The sequence below is a fragment of the Strongylocentrotus purpuratus genome, unplaced genomic scaffold (genome assembly GCF_000002235.5).
Source record: "Strongylocentrotus purpuratus isolate Spur 01 unplaced genomic scaffold, Spur_5.0 spur5_scaffold_7, whole genome shotgun sequence".
Taxonomy (NCBI): domain Eukaryota; kingdom Metazoa; phylum Echinodermata; class Echinoidea; order Camarodonta; family Strongylocentrotidae; genus Strongylocentrotus; species Strongylocentrotus purpuratus.
Window position 1 is genome coordinate 17,795,099 of NW_022145613.1, and position 22,718 is coordinate 17,817,816.

Consider the following 22,718-nt stretch of genomic DNA (forward strand, 5'->3'; position numbering starts at 1 on the left):
AATTTCTTGTAGAATTAGTAATGTAAATCTCAGTTTGCATGGTTTTTAACAGTTTTCTTGTACAGCTCAAGCTGATAAAAAAAAGGTACCCTAATGACAGAATAGCAGCTTCCATGTCCAGCAGACGTCACGGCAAAGGTCAAGGGTCGAAGCTTTGCGGATAACCGTGTGAACTCTGATTGAAGTCAATCAAAGAATTTCGGTAATATTTCATTTTATACATTGTAATTTTCTGTATTCGTATGTTTTGTGATTTAATTAAGCTGTCTATCATTATATCTGTGATTCATGTGTTTCCCAAGTATTGTAAGACATGAATAATCGTAACGGAAGCGACGTAGACACACAGTCAACGTACGGAGCGGCCGGAGTCGGACTCGTCATTTTGGGTGGAGTGCATCATCATGACTTCAGATGCAGCGGCTGCTGCAGGGGAGGGCTTCCACAAATCCGACGGGCGTCCCTCCCTGCTGAGCGGTGCGCTGCGAGCTGCTCGCTGTTCGCTGTGTCTGTAAAATGAATGCAGAAGAAAGTTGAACTGAAGCTGTGTGAAGAAAGAATATGTTTTTTTTGGTGTTGGTTGCGTGTTTTGTTTTATTAGAATCGCGCAGAAGTACCTTCAGAGTTCACAAGTGGACTGTTCTTTCTTCTCATTGAGTCTCAGCTGATCCACACTTTGAAATCGGTTGAGAATTTAACTTGCCCACTTCACTTGCCCACAAGAATTAAGAATTTAAAAATGTGGAAATTTGTTTCTGGATAGCGGTTTGTTTACCACAATACATATACCAGTTGTACCTCCACGCATGTGCTCCTGATGATAATGACCTAAAAATGTGATTTACAGTACAATACAAATGCAAGCACACTGCCACAAAGGCAAGTACATACTACATGTAGACTTCTAGACCGAATTTTCCGTCTCTTTCGTTCGTTAGCCTCTTATTGGGGTAGGGTCGGCTCTCTCTTTAGAGACCGAAACAGACTATCCCGCGAAATGTGTAGGGTTATGTGGGCAAATCAGCACACCAAACTTGCAAAACTTATCCCCGAATTACTCCTTTCACAGGATGCATAGCCAATGCATTTTATATTGTAAATTAGATTAAAACTTAACTACTTCGGTTCCACTTACCAACTTGACTGAAATAATCCGTTTAATGGTCCATTTTTAAGAAATTATGGGTCAAAATTGATATCCATGATAAAAATCTTGCAGCGGGCGTTTAAACTCTTGCTGCGCATGACGTCATCTAAATCTCATCTCTTTTAGTCTACGCCGAAGGCAAAATGATTATAACGGAAAAACTGTGCATGTCATTACGAACTCGTCGCTCATGGCCAAATTCTGTGTATAGATGGCTCTGATGTAAATCGCATGTTTGCCCATTATCATCATGGACACAGATGGCAAGCAAAGCTACAAAGGTTGTTTGCAAGGTCCGTCGAGGAGGAATGGGCAATTACACTGTTAAGGGTTTGTTGGTATTAAACATCACTCTTCATGCAAAGGAATGCCAATTATGGATTGTTGTTATCAGTGCCATACTTTATTATTACCAACCTGTAGCCCTAAGGCTATTCTTGACTTAGCTGTGAATGCAAATAAGACCCCAAATCAGGCAAAGCACAAATTTATTGATACAAAAATGGAAACAAAATTGTTGAGTGTATGATTTCAAGTGTGATTACATCTATAAATGTCAATTTTATCAACTAATTTTTTTTACAAGGAACTTGTAACAGAGATATGATTATTTGAAGAAAAAAACATGGAAAAAGTGTCAACATGGAAATGGGATGCATGACATACATGTAGCAAGTAAACTGTTTTTTAATGAATGTAATTTCATAAATGTTTTTGCTGGCTTACACATGGCCTCTCAAAGCAATCTTTAACTTAATTTTATGCACATTTACATGAAGGATAATTCTCATTACCGGTATTACTGTTAACCAGTTTCTCTTGAAACAAAGTTTCATCGCTACAACTTAAACTTAACTTATTGCCTATAACAGGAACCAGGTGATGTATTAAGCCTATGGGAATTAGAAAATTCAGTTAAATCAATGAGTTATGATTGGATTATTCACAAAGAAAATCATTGTCATCTTTTTTCCTTTGGTACAGATTTGGTATTGGTATTCATTCTCCTAACACAATGGGGAATAAGCATTCATGTAGCTGCTTACGAAGCTGTCACAAGAACCCAACCAGACGGGCACACAGGACATCTTCACAAGAAATAGAGCGATATGAACCGTCCCCTGAAGATATTGATGTGGATGAGAGATCCAATCTCCAGCACATTGGTGACAGAGAGACAGGAATTGAAGGTAAATAGCATCACAGGTTTGAAATTTGCATAGTTTATTTGTGTTTAAGGTAGTGTAAACCATTTGACAAATGGAAGTCACGCCGTAAGCAGGCTGTATTCTTATAAGTGGAAAGACCATGACCTAAAGACAAATGTATAGTGAAATGATTTATAGAGTTTAACATTGACCTCTCCATTTCTTACAAACTATTGTGGTTTTGTCACAAAAATATTGATGAAATGTAACATTAAGAAATCATATCATGATGACATCATTTTTGTTTGCTCATGGAGTTATAGAATTGTTGTAATGTATCCCATGCCCCACAAACTTTCATTTCATTTTTCAATTCTTTTTTGTTGTTTTTTCTTAATGAAAGAGGAAGGGTATTTAGAGCTTAAAATTAAGATCACAGAGGGCTGAATGTTTTTTGTACAGTATATGAAAATACAGTTGTCAAAAGAGGGCCAAAATTTTGAAATGCAAATGGACATCCACTGGTCATGTTCCATTGGCAGCCTTCTGCTGGGCAGATAACAAAATGTTTATAAAAAACACATATTACTACAAGTATCTCACTCTGGGAACTTCGAGTGAGAACATGAAATCTCTGTTCCCTTTTACATTCTTGAACTTGCTCTTTAACTCATTCAATACCCATGGCATTTTTCAGAACACTACGTGTCATCTACATGTATTATGTACATGTACCTGTATCGCATAATTGACCCCTAGTATCGAATAGGTTAATGCTAACACTGATGAGCACTCAGTGTGGAGACTGTGCAGCCAAGCAGAGGAGCTAATGCAGTCATTAGGCTTTGAAGTAGGGACGTCTCTATTCCCACAGCTTGCTCATTATAGCACATAGAGAAAGATCGAGAAAGCTAGTGATTATGTCACATGTGTTGTAATAATGTACCAGTAGAATGAAAAGATTGTATCTACAGTGTAGGCTGCTATCTCGCATTCTGTTTGTACCGTATGTATATTATTTTTGTTAAGCTTGAAAACGGATTTTGAAAATCCCAATACCTACAATGTACAGGGTACATACACTACTCACCTTTCTAATAATTCCAACAGATCTTTAGTCAAAATTTCCTACCATTCCGCTCTTTTTTTTCCTCCAGAAAAATTGGGGTTTGAAATAATACTTAATGCGGTTTTATAATTTTCAGAAGGTGTGCTTTGTGCTTTTTTTTGAGTAGGCACTAGGCAGTGTGAAATCATCACAATAGCTGACTTTGCCTTTGATCGAAGCAATATATCTATTTTGGAATTTCAAGTTTAATGAATTTGATACTACATGTAGTATACATGTTCTTCTCCTCAATTTAAATACTACATTTATGTCTTGTATATAAATACTATACATACATGTACATGAAATAGCTTAAAGGGATAGTTGAGTTCTGTTTTCAGACCGCAAATCCTTCACAGTGCATGGTTATTGCTCTTATTCTTATCTATGACATTTCTAGTGCCCTTTTAGAACCTAAAATTGCTACATGTATGAAGGTAATTTTAGACCCCAAAATGTGTGAAATTTAGCCAATACGATCATACAAATTCAGCTCCACTTTCAAAAAAATGTGGTGACCGTTAATTAATTATTTAATTCAAAATAGCAATACATGGGCCGGCTGGTTGTGCGTAATATAACCAAAATGAAAATGCCAACAAAAAAGCCAACGTCGGCATTGGCTGAAATACGACGTAAAAGGCGCTACTTCGTTTTTTCAACAGCTTTTTCAAATTATCTAATATTTGTGGTGGTACACAAGTATTAGAAATTGTTATATTTATGGATATTTCAGCCGTCTCTGAAACGATTTTGATCAAACAAAGATGATTTGGTCATTAAAATTGTATGTTCTTTCAAATTTGACACTCAGTTTTTCATTATCTCACACAAAATTATTTTGTGTAGCGCCCTCTGCAACAGAACTCAATTTTCCCTTTAAATACATATACCGGTAGCTAAATTCAAATAACTCAGAATTTTATGAATGTGACCTGGGCTTAAATTAGGCTGTTAGTATCCTTGAAAATACATTTTTATGACATGAACATTTACAAAAAGAATACCCATGTAAGAACTGTGATGACTCTGCTGGTTAGGGATATTGAATATCATTTCCTTATCATTGTGCATTTTTCAGTCATTGATGTCAGTCTGGTCTCAGTTCAAATCGACATGGTTTGGTAATACTGCAGTTCAACGGAACATTATGGTTTGGTTAAATGTTTGCCCTAAACTTGTAAGACTCCTAGTCTTCTACATGTATAATGTCTGTAGCTCATATCAAGATTGTTCTGTATGGGTTGGGAATTATTGAGCTAGAAGGAAACCTACATGTACATGTAAGTCTTGAGTTAATTTTCTAAGATGAGATATACAGTGTACATGTGCCTGTAATAACTGTATTAAATTCAATTAAAAAGAAGTAAAACATGACAGTTTTTCAGATCCAATCTGAATCTCAAAAAAATATAGGTATGGCTAACAGACTTGAAACTGTAGGCCAACACTATACATTTGGTCCATTTTGGAAGTTTGTTAATTTGAATGATGACAAATTTCAATTAATAATAATAATAATAATAATAATAATAAAAACGGCGCTTATAAAAGCGCTTACCACCGAAGTCTCTAACTGCTATTAAGGTTCATCCTATTGATTCCTACAGCACAACATACAGTAAATCTAAATGTACTGTAGTATTGGTGCAAACTGCAAATCTGTATCACACATTTAAGCATCTACATGTATGTACATTGTACATGTACATAGATTACAAATCTGCATTAAAAACAATCAATTGAAAGGTACGCCTACTGATTGATCAGCTGTCTGACATTTGCATTGCTTTGTTTTTATAATCAATAATTCATCACATTGGCTTGCTTTAAAGGCCAAGCTTAGGTTCTGGGTACAGATTTATATTTTCAAGAAAAATTGGGTGTTAAGTGCATTTTCAGTAATGACATGTAACATGTGCTTGTCCATGATCATATGCATTAGCCTACATGTAGATGTTTGTTTTGATCTGTTATTGAAGACAGTGTACTTTTCAGTATAATTTGTTGTAAATTGAATTTTCTTTATTACAGCTCATAGTACATGTACAGTTAGTATGTTGATACACCCTGTACATGTACATCTACACATTGTACATGCATATAGTGTCAATATGTCCAGCATAATTTTCTTGTCTTTTTGTTTGTTGTTGGTCATATCTTCAACCATTAGGCCTGTGCAGCCTATATATTAACTGTATTGTAGAAAATTTGTTATTTGTAGTCTTGAAATTGAACGTTTAGTTTGAGTTTGTTTGAAGTCATTGAGAATTTATTTGTCGCTGTTACTAGAAATCTAGATTACCTCTAATACACCAGTCACACAGCCAAACCAACTCGACAACTTAACTCCAAACTGACCAACTCTTGGCCTGTCAAGGTAATATAATTTTCGCTCTTGTATCAGTCCTGTTGGTGTCACTAAGGTATAAATAATACTAATAATAATACATTATATTTCTATAGCGCTTATTACAATGCTTCTAAGCGCTTTACAAAGTTGGCAATACTTAGATATTAATACATTCAATATCATATTTACATAATATACTAATCAACCTACAATTAATTCAAAATACATAAGCACAGATACATCCAGTCAATACATATAAATACAATAGAATACATAGTATATAAAGCAAGAAGACAAGATAAGATGTGCAGAGTACTTAGTCTTGAGGAGGATACGTTTCATCATGTCATTGGTATTTTTGGAATGTTTGTTGAGCAATAGAGCTGTCACACGGCACACAAACAAGTACTGTGTACAGTATATATTGAAGTGTACTGAACTTTTCTTAGGTTCATATCAAGATATTGTTTAGTTTGCATGCATGCACAAACCCTTGTCAGGCATTGTGCAACAGTGTCTGCATTATGAGACTACTATAGGCTCTGTACTTGAGCTGCTCCTGGCAAGATTTGACACAGGCAGAAACTGAGAGATATCTAGGCTCTGCTCAAGGTTTAGGAATCATGTTAAAGTGTCACATTAGAGTCTGTGCTTGCAGACTATGCACAGTTGGGGAAAAGATGGGTTGGATACTTGAATTTCGAACTTTACTAAACCAGGGCCCAGTTGCTACCATGTCAACATCACTGAACAGCCAAACAAATCAAAGTTTTCATGGAAGTTACCATTAATGACAAAGTTACCATCACTGCTGGGTTTTATGCCACGGGCCCATGTACTTACATGTAATAGCCAGCAATATGATGGGTAGATCTTAAACAAAAACTGAAACAAATGGAAATGTTAATAAAAAAACATAACAATCTGAACAATGCTAACTTGTACATGTACATGTACATACTGTACTATTGTATAACATTTTTGTTAAGTTTGAAAACAGATTAAAAAATTCCAATACCTACTTCCCACCTTTCTAATACCAACAGATCTTTGGTTGAAATTTCCTACCATTCCGCCGTTTTTTTTTTCGAGAAAAAGTGGGGTTCGAAACTTCGTGCAGTTTTATATTTTTCAGAATATGTGCTTTGTGCTCTTTTTTTTTGAGGAGCCAGTGTGAAATTATCATGATAGCTGAATTTGATCGAAGCAATATACATGTAGATATTTCTATTTTGGAATTTCAAGTTTAATGAATTTGCTACTAGTATACATACATGTTCTTCCTCATGTTAAATGTAAGTACATGTACTTATTTTCTCATTTCACAGACAATGTATGCAGTACAATTTGTTCTTGTCCATTGTATTCTGTACTTTTGTATGGCTTTGTTCTATTCAGAGTCTGAACCTTCTATGGATTAGAACACTCATGCATCATTAAACAAACCTAGATGATTAGACATTATGATTTAGGCATGAGTCATTGCTCTTTCATTCCCATGTCACAATCTAAAGCTAATCTTAAGTTCTGGAAATGAAATGAATAGGAAACTGTTGTAAAGTATTGACCTAATTGCATGTTATTGCTGTAGTTAGTACATAGTCAAGTACGGTATTGATTCTTTAGACTGTCACCAAATTGTTATTACATTGAAGTAGAAACTTTAACATACATGTAGGAAATGACATTTACGGTACTGAAAAGCACAGGACAGATGTGGCCATATGGATAATGGAACCATATGGGACTATATGTTGTAGATGTTGATTCATGCATGGTCAACTGAATCAGCTGAGAGCCAGAAGGGCATTAACTCTATGCAGAGACTAACTGTATCTCTGCTCTATGGGAAGTGGTACTGTTTCAAAGTTAATGCCCTTTAGACTATCAGCAGATGAGTCTACTACGATACATTACATTGTACATTAGTTTGCATGATTTCCTTCAAATGTTCCCAAATTCAGGTAATTCTGTGCAATGCGCTCCACATGACAAATGTCTTTTTTTTGTCCATGTACAGTACATGTATCATTGATAATTGAATAATGGTGCTTTCTGGTATCACTACCATTAGCCATAGTCATACAGTATTATTAAGAGATTGTTTTTTATTGATGAAATGTACATGTATGGATAAATGCCATATGTTGTATGGAACCATTGCGTGCCTGCACAGAGCTACCCTATTTAATATGATTTTTTTTTAAATAACCAAATTCACTTTATATCAGAAGGTAACCAAGGCTTGGATATCTGTTGAAGTTTTGTTTGATTTGTGGGAATTAATTCCAGAACTCAAGATTACTCTTAATATTTCAATTATTCACCTTCAGCATGCAGTAATGATATCTATCTTTTTTCTTTTCTCTTTTTCAGAGGATGTGTTGGATCCATCTGTTCACCCGAGAACTAGCACCATTTTCCTCACCAAAGCAGAGTCATTAGGTATGAACACATTTCTGATTTGTATTAGGATAATTTTGATTACATGTGATTATGATATTTCCACCTTTAACAAAAATAAACCTGAAAGGCATAATTTGAAGGAACAAAATGTGATTTAAAAAAAGAAGAAGAAAAAAAAAGGAGATAATATTGCTGTATATAGTAAAGTTATAACCAAGTTAGGGGTTATGTAATTACTTGTTAAGACTAGATGTGCACAGTTTTTAAAAATAAATCTGCCATGTATCACACAGTGAATCAGCAAATGAGTAAACTGCCTACTAGTACTTACATTACATACTGTATAGACTAACTTATCATTAGATTGATTAGAGGCCCAGTTTGGTGTTATGCACATATGCAATATTTAGTAGAACTATGTTCTAATTACATTGTACATGTATCATCAACTTGCAGAACTTTTGCAGAGTACATGTAGTTAGTCAGAGCTTTGAAATCTTCAAGTTCTGATCTTGTACTAATCTTACTACTGTATTTCTGTGATCAAACAACATTTTTTCAAATATTCTTTATTACTCTTCTTGATCTTCAAAAGACGTTGTAATGATGCTTTGCCAATGGAGTACTGCATTCTCTCATTCCCATTGGCTTACAAGAAGAAGACCCATCATGCCCCTGTTTCATAAATTTCATCAATAACAAATGTCACATTTCTATAATGCATGCTCACAGCCAATCAAATGCAACAATTTCAGTAGCTGACTTGTTGATGTTGACAAGTTTGATGAAACAGGTTGACACTTAACTGTTCTGTACATCAGTGGACTAAAGCTATCCACTTTAAACCTGGATCAAAGTTCGGAAGTTTTATGAATACCAACCCAATGCATTGAGTTTTTTTAATTTGATTTTTTTTCTTCTCCTTGATGTGATACAGAGGTAACACAAGACAGAAGAAACCATCACAATGACAGCAGGCTGAGTTCAGTCAGTAAGAAGTTCAGTTCATGTTCAACCATCTTTCTAGATGACAGCACAGTATCACAACCGAACCTCAAGTCTACGATACGATGGTGAGAAAAGATGAGAGCAAGAAACCTATCACCTGCTGAGAGCTAGAAGGATGTTCACTCATAGCAGTTATTACAGAGTTTGTATCCTTCTGGCTCTCAACAGACTTAGTACTGTAAATCTCCATGTACATGTATAAGACGCACCTGTGTATATTAAAGACGCACCCCTATTTTGGGGGCCATTACAAAAACAAACACAATTTTTTTTTTTTTTTTTTTTTGCCGACTCTGTAGGCAGCAAGCCACAAAAATCCAGGTGGAGAAGGACCTCTATTTTACTGTGAGGTGCAGTTGAAGGCGTCAATTTGTGCTTGTGAACTTGTGAAGTTTTTTATTGTTGTTGTTTTGTTTTTTTGTACCTGTTTATAGGACGCATCTCGACTTTTGATAAATTTTTTTGGCGGGAGAAAAGTGTGTCTTATACACATAGATTTACGGTATACTGTGCTAGTTAAAGATTGTCAAAGTTGCATTTAGAAATTGTCAGAATGATTGGAACATATTGTACAGAATAATGCTAGCTCATGTATGATTTAGACCTAAAACGATTTAAAAATATACTGTATATATATTCAAAGAAAAGATAAGTGTAGTATTGGTTTAGGGTCTGAGTTTCTTCTGATAACATTTGTACAGTGATTCAAATTAGCTGTTTTCAATATATTCAGGATATATTCAAGCAATTCAAGTCTATATGTAGCTCACATGGTAGACTAGTTGAATGATATTTGTAAGTCAATGCAATATGATAGTAAAACAATGAATGAAATGATAACTGGAGACTTGAAAACAGTGCATCTTAAATATAAACAATTATCCTACATGGACACAATAAAGAAATGAAATGAAAAATGAAATGAAATGAAATTTATGTATTACTTGACCTATAGCAAGGTTTAAGTGAATGTCTCTGTAAGAATGGCAGTAAACAGTAATTGGTCAAATTAATATTGCTGGTACAAAAGCCAGATTGTGAGTACAATGCTATGCTTCCAAGGAGTTACATAACTCTTTGAACAATATCTATCAATACATGTCCAACAAATTAATCTCATATATGTGTACATGTATTTTGCATCCTTATTACAGTTATCAGTCACTGTACTTTTTATCTTCTCAAATTCAGTGTGGCATTGGCAATATACTACCATATAAAGAATAGAGACAGTAGCAGACAAATGGATATCTTTGATGAAAAGCAGTACCCACTATCAGTAAGTATACTTTCTGATGCACAAAGGAGAAGGAGAAGGAGAAGGAGAAAAAGGAGGAGAACAAGGAGAACAACTAGAAATAAAAAGGAGAAAGAAGAAAGAAAGAAAGAAAGAAAGAAAGATTGAAAGATTGAAAGAAAGATTGAAAGATTGAAAGAAAGATTGAAAGAAAGAAATAAAGAAAGAAAGAAAGATAGAAAGAAAGAAAGAAAGATAGAAAGAAAGAAAGAAAGAAAGAAAGAGAGAAAGAAAGAAAGAAAGAAAGAAAGAGAGAAAGAAAGAAAGAAAGATAGAAAGATAGAAAGAAAGAAAGAAAGAAAGAGAGAAAGAAAGAAAGAAAGAGAGAAAGAAAGAAAGAAAGAAAGATAGAAAGATAGAAAGAAAGAAAGAAAGAAAGAGAGAAAGAAAGAAAGAAAGATAGAAAGAAAGAAAGAAAGATAGAAAGAAAGAAAGAAAGAAAGAGAGAAAGAAAGAAAGAAAGAAAGAAAGAGAGAGAAAGAAAGAAAGAAAGATAGAAAGATAGAAAGAAAGAAAGAAAGAAAGAGAGAAAGAAAGAAAGAAAGAAAGAAAGAAAGAAAGAAAGAAAGATAGAAAGATAGAAAGAAAGAAAGAAAGAAAGAGAGAAAGAAAGAGAGAAAGAAAGAAAGAAAGAAAGAAAGAAAAGAGAAAGAAAGAAAGAAAGATAGAAAGATAGAAAGAAAGAAAGAAAGAAAGAAAGAAAGAGAGAAAGAAAGAAAGAAAGAGAGAAAAGAAAGAAAGAAAGAAAGAAAGATAGAAAGATAGAAAGAAAGAAAGAAAGAAAGAAAGATAGAAAGAAAGAAAGAAGAGGTGTATAACCAAAAGAAGATCTGACATGCCAACTAAATGTAAACTGCGCTTTATAACTGCGGCAGTCATTTTTTCTCATCCATTTCTAATGAGATCTTGACTGTTGACTGTGTGCATTATGCTACTTTTTCCAGTAATCGGAATGTAAACATTTTAGATTAAAAACAACCAGCATAAAAATTCATGTACTTTCTATCCAAACCTAAGTTTTGTTAATGGGCACTTTGCAAATACAAAATCACTTCTGCTGTCCACTCCATATCAAAGATGTTTTCTATGCTTATCATTTCCTGGTATAAAAGTATTGTGTTTCTAAGCTAGTGTCTATCAACCCTTCAAGAAAACAACTTAATTACTATGCTAATTGTTATTGATACAGGTTTCATATGTTAATTCCTTCTTGATTGCAGGGCAAACATGTGAATAATGAACTCATCTTAATTTGCTGACCTAAAAAACAGAGTTCCCCTCTGAAGTCTCGTTCAGATATGACGTGGAAAAACCGCTGGTTTAGAACTCGTATCCTACACACTACTGCACCACACGCACACTGTCTGCGTAACGTGTCGTAGGCTTCACATTTTTTGTATCTTATAACACAAAGCTCAGTGAATACACTCACAGGACCTTTGCCATTCATTTATATGTTACAAGAGTGTGGCGGCTCTTTTTGGTGGCTGTTTACTCAACCATATATGAAAAGCCCTTGACAGGTCCATTCATTTTCTCTTCCTTGTCAAGGATATAAACCATATTGTCAAGTTGGGACAAAGATGGGGTCAATGATGATTACGATTATTGATGTGATTATTTTGTAACTCACTATTCAATATGAATTGAAACTCTAGATATCTGTATTGTTTTGACTGTATATTCCACACACATTGTGCAAATGACAAAAGTTGACTGTGGGACATGTAGTACACCATTTTTTCCGTAACGGGTAGTCTATTCAAGTGGAAGAAAGAGTGATGGATTGATAATAACCTAATTTTTCTTGTTAATATTTGTTTGAATTTTTTCTCAATGTGCAGAAAACTCCAGTACCAGAGGATTACGACAAACACAATCCAGAACACAGGCATATCTACAAGTTTATTCGCATGTTATTCAATGCAGCTCAGCTCACAGCAGAATGTGCAATAGTTACATTAGTAAGTATGAAGGTCTACAAGTTTCAACAAACGGATTCTGGAAATATTATGTAATAATTGGATTGATAACTTGCTCATCCTTGTAGATTTATACATGAAGATGTAGGATGAAACTTTTTTTCATAAGTTGTCAGATTTTTAATTTTACGTTCCAAATATTGTTTTTCTTCATTCATATATAAGGATTCTAATATTTATAATATTCCTGTTCAAGGAAAGTTAGGTTTTATGTGCACTGACTGACTTTAATAGGTGCGTTCTAAATGTGTCAGTATAACAAATTGGGTTCATTTAAAGATTGATAAAAATGTATGAAATATTGGTCAACATGCCTGCAGAATGCATACCATATTTCAAAACTCGTAAGGCTGATTGGGCTAAAACTTACAATTTAAGCTTTGAAATCCTCAATCGCCCTGCAATCCAAAAATTAGCTAATTTAAAAGGGGGTAGAGTTTAACCGATGAGGTGATCTGGCAAATTATTGCCCATTATTACACTTGAATAAAAAAAAATTATATATATATTGATTTTTCTTTGCAGGTGTATTTAGAGAGATTATTAACATATGCTGAAATCAACATCACGCCTAGCAACTGGAAACGAATGGTCCTTGGTGCTATCCTCCTAGCTTCCAAAGTATGGGATGACCAAGCAGTCTGGAATGTAGACTACTGTCAAATTCTAAGAGAATTAACAGTAGAAGATATGTGAGTATCAAACTCTAAAATTGTAAGGGAATTGCAACAATTTAAATTTGTCGTAACTGATAGCTCTGTGTGGAAGCTCTTATGAAATTTAGGTTTAATCTAATGAATTTTGTATTTGATTGTGTTTACTTTTGAGAGCTTGTGGTGGCTTTCCAGAACTGGGAAATTTCTGTGTATTGATATTTTAAAGCTGAGGCTTAATGAATAGATGCTGTTGATAAATCTATTTTACAAAAGTAATTGCCACTAATACCTTTAAAAAAAAAATTGATTTACATTTGCCACTCTCCACCTTGGTGAAGTGATTGGATTTTTCTTCTCCAGTCACCAGGCCACAATGTTCACTCTTAATTAGATTGTCCTAATCCAGTGTTGGATGCATTGTATTGCGCAGCAGCAGGGGGTGAATCCTTCCAGATCTTCTTGGTGCAAGGGAATGGGTAATTGGGAGGAATAAATTCTTTTAGTGCTTGGGTGCCATATCATGGTAGCCAGTCTACAGCCTTAGTATTGAAAATGTTAATGTAGGGCACTCAAGAAAAGTGATATCAATACTGATGTGGCTACCCTTGGTAATAAGACCTGATTATATATTATCACTACCTGTATGGTAGATCAATAGACCAGTTCGTAGTTAGCTTTGGTATGTATGACCTCCAAATATTCACAGATCATTTACACATGGAGATGTCCCACTGTGCACATTTTAGAATAATCACTTTACTCTGTAGCTCTCCAGCAAGCAAGCTCTAATATTAAAAAGAAAACACAAATGAATGAAAACGAACATAAACAAAAAGTGTCAAAATATTTTAAAGACAATAATGGATGGATTATAGGACACTGACATGTAAATCAAGCAAGACACACTTCATATTTGCAAACATTCACTTGTTTGTTGGCAAGGGGGCTTGCCCATGTCCTTAATTTGGTTCTGGATCATATTAGACCACAAGCACACTCACCGAATGACCTGTCAATACACCTTTTCGATTGGGAAAAACATGAATAGATTTCATGTATTCAAACTCTAAGAGCGGTCAACATTCCGGTACTTGCATTCTGTGGGCAAAAAAATGATACTGTATACACAGGTACTTGTCCGAGAAAGGTCTGTGTACTGGAATTAGGCTTAAAAAACGGGCTTAATCTTAATCATGGAAACACAAGAAGGTTGCCACTTCCAAGTTAGGCTTGAAAAAGTACCTAGACCATGTTAAACTCAATGGTGTGATATTCTTTGTCTTCCAGGAATGAATTGGAGCGACAGTTCCTAGAACTTCTTCAATTCAACATCAACGTGTCAGCCAGTGTATATGCTAAGTACTACTTTGACCTCCGAGAACTCGCTGACACCCACGAACTTGCCTTCCCACTCGAACCACTCAGTACAGAAAGAGCCCTGAAACTAGAGGTAAGGAAATATTTTAATGATTACTTTAGATTATAAAAGGGTTCTAGAATGTAGGCAATCTAATTGGTCCTAAGACACTATGTGACCATCCATCATTCTTTCCAATAATGCATTCTGTGCAAAAAAGTTCATCATCAAAAAGGGATAACCCACGGCTAAAGAAGATAATGCAAGGCAAAGATGCTTGTATGCTTGTCTCTGGTGCGTACAAAAATTAAGACTTGATAAAATATGTGTAGTTTCATATAGCAATGAAAGTGATGCGCATGCTGAGAAGCGCAGATACTGGTGGGCTGTGCTTATGTACTGGGATGTCATTCAAAGCAAATGGCTGCCCCATGACTGTACAAATCTTGTTGTTTTAATAGGGTTTGTTGCTTAATTCTCAACTTTATATTAATTTCTTGAACCCTTTTTTTTAAACAAGTAATTCACAATTTAAAGCTGGTGTATTAGTCAAATATTGTCATTGATTAATTTGTTTTACGTTATCATTTTGTGGAATAAAGAAGAATTTGAAAATGGCAAATGTCCATGTCTCAGATAATGTGTTTTACCGGACTATAGAGGGAGACACATCATGATGACTAGGAAGTTGAATTGATCACAACTCTCATACAGACAGAGTACCAGCATATTTTGTAGTGACATGAACATGTAAATAGCATTGAAGCTTGCATTTCATTGTCTGTTCGGTTTTATTGTACATGTATTTGTTATATTGTTCTCGCACTATGCACATCATGTACCTAGTCATAGTGTATGTTACTGACATTTAAAGTCTTATTTAACTAGATGTAGATATCTTGCTTTGGGCAAGGTTAGATATGGGGGCTTTGTATTTATGACTTTATTATACTGATTTGCAGGCATGCAATATTAATATTTCATTTATATTCATATACTTCATCAATTCTTCACAAGAATTTCATATTTCATCACATATTGCCATATTTATTCTACATGAATATTGAAGATACAAATCTTTTTATGTTGTTTTGTTAGATAGTGTTCATTTAAGAAGAAACACTATGATTTTGATCATGATAGGTCAGTAGATAGGACAATCCCAGAGATGTTAAGTCTATTTTGATAGTTGGATTACCCATTTATTACTTTTTCAATGACATTTTTCAACAACGTTCAACAATAAGGGATAGAGCAACATCGATCTGGCGCTGCTCAGTGGCTGCCTGGCTCACGATCAATTGGGCAAAAAGAATTTTCATTTCGGTTTAATAAAATTTGGAGTGGACTATAAAAGATTATTATTTATTATTATTAGCTCTTATCATGTCAAGAAAGGACAATTTATAGTTGGTTCAATTTGGTTGTCATATCTTCTAAGGACCCCCTGGTGGTCCTTTACTTTACCCTTAAAACAAATCTTCACTGCTGATTCCTTTACTTTCAAGGCTAGGAAATGTTGTCTAAATGCCATGTACAGTATATTGTATGACGTAAATGGAATCCCCCTTTTAATATTTGTGAGGTCAGTATAACTTCTGTTGATGGCTATAAAATTCAAGCTTTTGAAATAGGAGAAGAAGGAAGTAGACTCCTTTTGTAAAGTGAAACAAACTTTGTAATACTATAAGGTTTCATTTTCAGTACAAGAAGTATTTATCAATCGATTCTTAAATCCTGTTTCAGTTTACAATATGTGGGTGTTTATCTTATCTTATGATTACATCATGAAAATATTACTAACAGGAATCTTATTACAAGGTTGATCTAGCTACATGTAGTGTATGACACTATACAACCCAAATTAACAAATTGTAATGCAATGTACAGGTAATGGAAACTTAGATATATTTTTGTTTGTAGTATAATTCTTTTTATAGCTTTTTAATGTCGATGTCGATGTCTCGACTTCATAATTGGTTATAATGCTTGTAGAAATGCCGCAGTTAATTATGAAGATATTAACGATATGTCAATTGTAGAAGAAACATAATAACTATTGATTTCACATACATGTATGTATATCATGGCCATTCCTGATGTTGATGTGACACACCACATGAAGCATGCTATATTTAAGAAGAAAAAGTTTCCTGACTACCTTTGGGTTTATTCAGGGTTCCCAGTTATCCTAGACATCAAAGAAAACCTGGAAAATGAATTCCTCTTTGTTCCAGTCATTGAAAAATCTGGAACTTTGAGAAAAATTACTCCAATCAAGGACAAATCAGGGAATTTCATCATCTTAAAAAGGAAGTAGTCAGTCTCTTCTATTTGGACCCATGTCCACAAGGCTTATCACCTGGATGATTAGCTATGGTGCCTTTTAATGTATATTATGAAATGCATGAGTGAAATGAAAACCTACCATTTTTCAATGAAATTGAATGTGATGCAGACTCATCCATGAAACTGTTTCCTGGGCCCTCTTCAACAGGTATTCTCCAAACCAACTGATGACAAGCCTAGAGACTTCCCACCCCACACCAGTGTAAAGAGATCACGGAGTGCAGACAGTATCCAAGTAGTGCCTCGATTCTCAAACGCCATCATCTCATGATGAAGGCTTGCATCTCACGGAGTCTGTCATCACGACGATTGGCGTCGTCATCACATGATCAGCTTGGCCATCATCTGATGAGTTCTGTCATCATGCTGTGATCGGCAATGGCGGCGGTGTCCAGTGAAGAGCGCCCTCATTTATCGTTGAGCGCTATCATCCTTGTGAAGTGAGTCCTCTTTGAGTGAAGACGACTGTCGTCTTGAGACAGAGGCCTTCAGCTCATCGTGATATTTGATATATGATGAATGTCCATTTTTTTTAAATCAATGAACCAAAGCCAAATCTTTATTTATTTATGAATACAAATGGTAGCGCACCTCAGAGAATAGACTGCATGAAGCATAGATTATTTTTAAAAAAGGGACCAAATATTTCCCTCATGTTTCATGTACTTACCATGAATCGGGTTTCATTTATCATTTGCAAGGTTCACGTAAAAGTCTGTAATCTTAATTTCAGCTAGTGGTTTTGTGTGATGTTGTGATGAAGGTCTGAATTGTCAGACACACTTTGACGCAATGAACTTCAAGGTTTTTTGCCAGCTGTCGTTACAACGACTGCATGGTCATCTTGTAATTTGAAACTGGTTTGGAATTGATATGTAAATCTCTATGAACTGTTTAGACGAATGGTTTCTCACAGCAATCATTCATGTACATGCTGCATTTTGATATTCAGATTTTTAGTTACATAGTCTACAGAAACTAATGACATACATGTAGTTATGAATCATGAAGAGTAACATTTTGGTTGTAGGACATATGCTCCGCCGACAATTGCTCTGCAGTCAATATTCATAACTGAGCAAATTCTAAACAGCAACACTTGACCTTACCCTCTCCTACCCCTACATCTATTCTAAAATTCTTTGCAACTCCAACCGGAACCCTCCATCTTAGAGGAACTATATCTAGAGCAGTTGTCGTTATAGCATTTGTTGGAGCCCCACTATTACGTGTAATATCTCCACCTCATCTTTGTAAAGTGGGAGGGTATCATTCTTTGTCAAGGCAATATTTCAGGCAGTGTTTAGTTTTCAGCGTTAAATTTGAATTCCATTCAAAAATATTTAGGTGTGAAATTCCTCTACCTCTTTGAATTCCCACCCTGTATATTGCATGTTTAGACTTATCCTGTCTCCTGTAACATCACATTTGTATGAAGTACTTCACCAAACACTGTATTTGTAAGTCCCTTTGAATTCTTCACTTCTATTTATTTATACATAGTACATGTAAGGTATGTTCTGGACATTGAAAGACCTCTTTGAAATGAGGTTTTCACCAGGTTTATTAAGATTAAGTGAAAAAAATCTCCTCTTGTTATTGTATCTTCACCACTTACACTCTATATTCACTGGACCATTTTCTCTGTATTCTTTGTTAACTGATGAAATTGAATCACTGCAGGAGACAAATGTATGTGTACACTCGATGTATCTATTGCACCTACTGCAAATCATTGGCAGTTGAAACAGAGTCTTGTCAATTTTCAACAAAACTAAATCTTCAATTAATATCAGGGCTTATTAAAAGCCTGCTTGGACTATATGAAATTTATACAAAACTTGAATGAAGAAGCGTAGTATAAAGAACCATCGTATAGTGAATGAATGTGAAGACTAGAAAACAACAGCATGTAAAGAAACTGGTTTTGAAGAGGTGAATTCACATGGCAGTTGGCCAATCACCAGTAGCGCTCATGATAAGCTCCACCCAGTTATACCATTTTCATATGATAAGACATTCAGACTCGGAGTATAACGGGACACTGGTTCTTTATCACGGTTTCTTTCGAGCTGATGCACGAACATGTGTTTCACTCTACAGCATTTTGTTAAGCAATGTTTCTTTATACAATGTACAGACTAGGCAAAAAGTAATAAATTATCGCGTATGATTCTTGTATACATGTAGCTATGCAATGAATTCTGATGGTTTCTGTGATATCTGTGGCATTCATTCAAGACTTCCTATGCTGCATAGCTGTCAAAGCTATTGCCAAATGCATGATATTATATGTACAATTTTCATGAATTGTCCAAATTTCTACATTTTATTTATTAGTTGTCACAGCAACTGAAGAATCTGACTGTATATCAGCAAGTTTTAGAACTAAGAAAGTTAAACAAATTTCAAATATCTGTGTATGTCACAATGCCTGCAAGTCAATACACTGTACATACTTTGCATTAAGGTATTAAAACACGATATCAATACTCAACATAATAATATCATGTGTGTCTTCAACAATGGATTAAAGTTGCTTTATCTTGTATTTGTTATATACACCTATAGGTGTACATAATGATTTTCCCCAAAGATTGCTTTGAAATGTCTTTAATTTTTTGAAACCTCACATGTTGGCTTGAATATTCCTTTGTCAGATGCAGTACAAAAGAAAAATCTTTTCCTTTTGATCTTGATCATTTTGAGGGTTAAAATGGGCTTAAAAGACACAGGTGATGAATATATGATTCACGAAGATATAGTAGAGGTTTAATCACTTGAATTGGAATATAAAGGTCACAAGGTTGATCCCCAGCATAGCACCAGTGTCCTTGAGTAAGGCATTTTATCTATGCTACTCCTCTCCACCCAGGTGTTAAATAGGTATCTGTTAGGATACAAACATTGGTGTGATTGAATTTAGCATGTACTTGCTTGACAGAAGGGTGACTGACTGGAATGCTCCCCAGGGAGTGGAGAGTGTGCACTGTAACTGTAAATTGCAGGATCATAACAGAAACCCGTGACCGAGGCAAGCGCTTTGGACTGTTACGCTGTAACTCGTAAAGTGCTTTATAAGTAACAGTCATTATTATTATTATCACAATATAGAATTCTGATTTTCAGCCAGTTTCTCTGATCATGCAATTCCATTGCGATTTTGTTTATAGGAATATGACATTAAATAAGGATGTAAAATTTCAATCACTGTTTTGAGGTGAATAAGATGAATTGTCACAAGAAGAGGAACTGAGTGGACATAGTCATTATTATTTAAAGAGGTAAGAGAATATATTTCCATTTCTTTTAAAGTTGTATTCATGCTAGTATCATGCTGGAATTGCTCTGAAATTTGATTTTGTTAATGCAGTACTCATACGGTTGTTTGTACAACTGTTGCATAGCATAGATGTGCAAGATACCCTGTAACTTCTCCTTTTTTCATTACTTTGAAGGCAGATACAAAATTGATTAAAGTTTGCTAGAAATTTTAAAGCAGAATTCATCATGAGTATAATGTAGAATTTCAAATGACTTTTAAGTGTAATTAAATTTTAATTTTAATTGTAACATGTTTACAGGCCGTTTTTTTAAAACCCGAATGACATTGTTTTGACAAAAATAACTAAAAGGACAGCATCATGTTACATGTGTGTGAAATAAAAATTAAGACAAAAAAAGTTCTTGCCACAATTATCAATAGTGTTGTTTGTGTTTTTTAATTTTAGTTCTGTAAAAAATTCCATGTATTCTCTTATTTAAAATTTATTTAGTGATTAATTGCAAATCGTGTAAAATATTCTTTTTCATGTGTAGTTTACAATCATATATTTGGTTATTACTGCTTTCGTAACAGGGTTTAGAATTTTGAGTTTTTGACTTATGTCTAGAAGTTGTGGAAGCCTGTATTTATTGAATACGCAGTAGTAACAAGTTTTAATAATAATTTATATTACATTTTGATAAATAACCATTATTCTGGTTGGGAGATAACAATTTTACTCAAACATATTTCATTCCCCCCTCCCCTCCCCTCCCCCATCAAAATAGTCATTTTCAAGAGAAAAACATAGTATACACTATAATCAGGTGGAATTGAATGAAGCTAAAAGTCTCAAGATCATTCTTGATGCAATACAAATCGTTGAAAAGTTGGCAATACCTAGGATTGTCAAATTTAAAATGATACTTCAGTATGCATTATGATTTAATCAGTTGTTTGGGAGAACAATTTTGAACGTGGATATAAGTAATGTTTGTGTGGACAAGCCTTTGGGGGCAAGCTAGGTTCTGATATGACAATTACAGATCTGCTCTGCTTACATGCAAGTAATATTTACATTGAAGTAAATATTCAAATTGAAATGCAGTGCTATTGGAAAGGTGTAAGAGTTACCATAAATTTCATTTTGTATACAATGATTATACATGTGTACATGTTTCATGTAACTTTAGACTGTAATTTATGATGCCATATTATATATTGTATTTCGTTTTGCAGACATTTCATTGATAAATATTTCATTGTGGATAAGCAATTGTGAGTCCCCAATTCGTCCCTATTTTCACGAAGTGACGAAAATCGTAATGCAAAGTGAATGCAATTTTTTCACTACCTTCACTTCGTGAAAACAGCGACGAATTCATTGATACGAATAGGTTCTATTCATTTTGCCAAAATTCGAAATTGAAGAAGTACCAATATTTCTTCAAGAAGAACACTGTAGTTCACTCAGTCTGTATTATCCAGGTGCATACAAACAGTATTGTAGAGCATAAATTTCATAAAACCCCAAATTTCAGCAATGCAGATACGCCCTTTTCTCTGTTGAATTGTCTGTCACAGAACTGTGTACATTAAAATTGAATATATCCATCAAAATAAACAGTACGGAGGTTAGACTCGGACTACACTCTTTGCTGTATGTATACTGGACAAGGATTGTGAATGTAGCCTATTTCTACAAGGGTCTGAATCCTGTAGGGTTGTACGTACAACGCTTGCTCCTGCAACGATTGCTCAGTGTTAATTTGTATACAAACAAAATTCCTAACTTCACCCCTGGACCCAACACCGTACCTTACCCTTATCCTAAGCATGAACCCAACCTAAAACACACTTGCAACCCCATCCCTAATTCTTTTATACAAAATAAAATCATGGAGCAATTGTTGCTGGAGAAAATCCCTTGGTCACCATTGGAAGTGCTTCATTGGTGGTAATCCTGCATATCTGGTGTTTTCGCACTGATTTTGTTGTCATTTTTGGCAAAGTTTCTGCATGATATACATCAAACAAATGTAGTTGAATTATTATGAGGTGAAGTTGTGTGAGGTATGATAGAAAAGAAGATGACTGGCAAGTATGCAGTACAAAATGAAGATATAGTCATGAGTTTCAATTCTACATTTAATAGCAACACATGCAATCAGGGTGACATTTATATGGAGCAAAGTGCTACAAAAAGAAATAGTGTACAAATTATTTACAATATTGCACGTCACAGCATTACACATTGAATTTTATCATAAGAAGACCACTGTACACAATCAGATTTAGGAGAACAGTCGCAATCGTATGAGAATTGAAATGGTAAATTATGCATGACCAAATCCCCACAGAGTGATATGAGTAATGATACCAATACATCAAAATTATAGATTGTTATGAGCCTATAGACAGACGAAATGCCAATTTTGCTTGGATTAGTAGTGTCAACGGTCCAGTTGCATAACTGTCCACTGTTTACGAATTATCTACATTTACATTTCATATCTAATTGTATTTCTACTTCTTTCAAAATCTTCTCGATTTGTAGGGAGGCCATAAGGTACATGTACATTGTGATATAAAGGTGGTTACACACGTGGTGTGATGGTATGATTGAGTTTTAGCATGGCATT

General features: G+C 34.6%; 1 long non-coding RNA gene across 1 annotated transcript; it reads left to right on the forward strand.

Annotated features, from left to right (window-relative positions):
• The first annotated feature begins 134 nt into the window (after positions 1-134).
• Positions 135-22,021, forward strand: LOC100889546. The gene is made up of 9 exons (XR_004062014.1): positions 135-202; positions 2,132-2,337; positions 8,133-8,201; positions 9,100-9,235; positions 10,362-10,449; positions 12,312-12,431; positions 12,975-13,141; positions 14,393-14,555; positions 16,960-22,021. It is a non-coding gene; the product is annotated as a cyclin-Y (long non-coding RNA).
• The last annotated feature ends 697 nt before the right edge of the window (positions 22,022-22,718 follow it).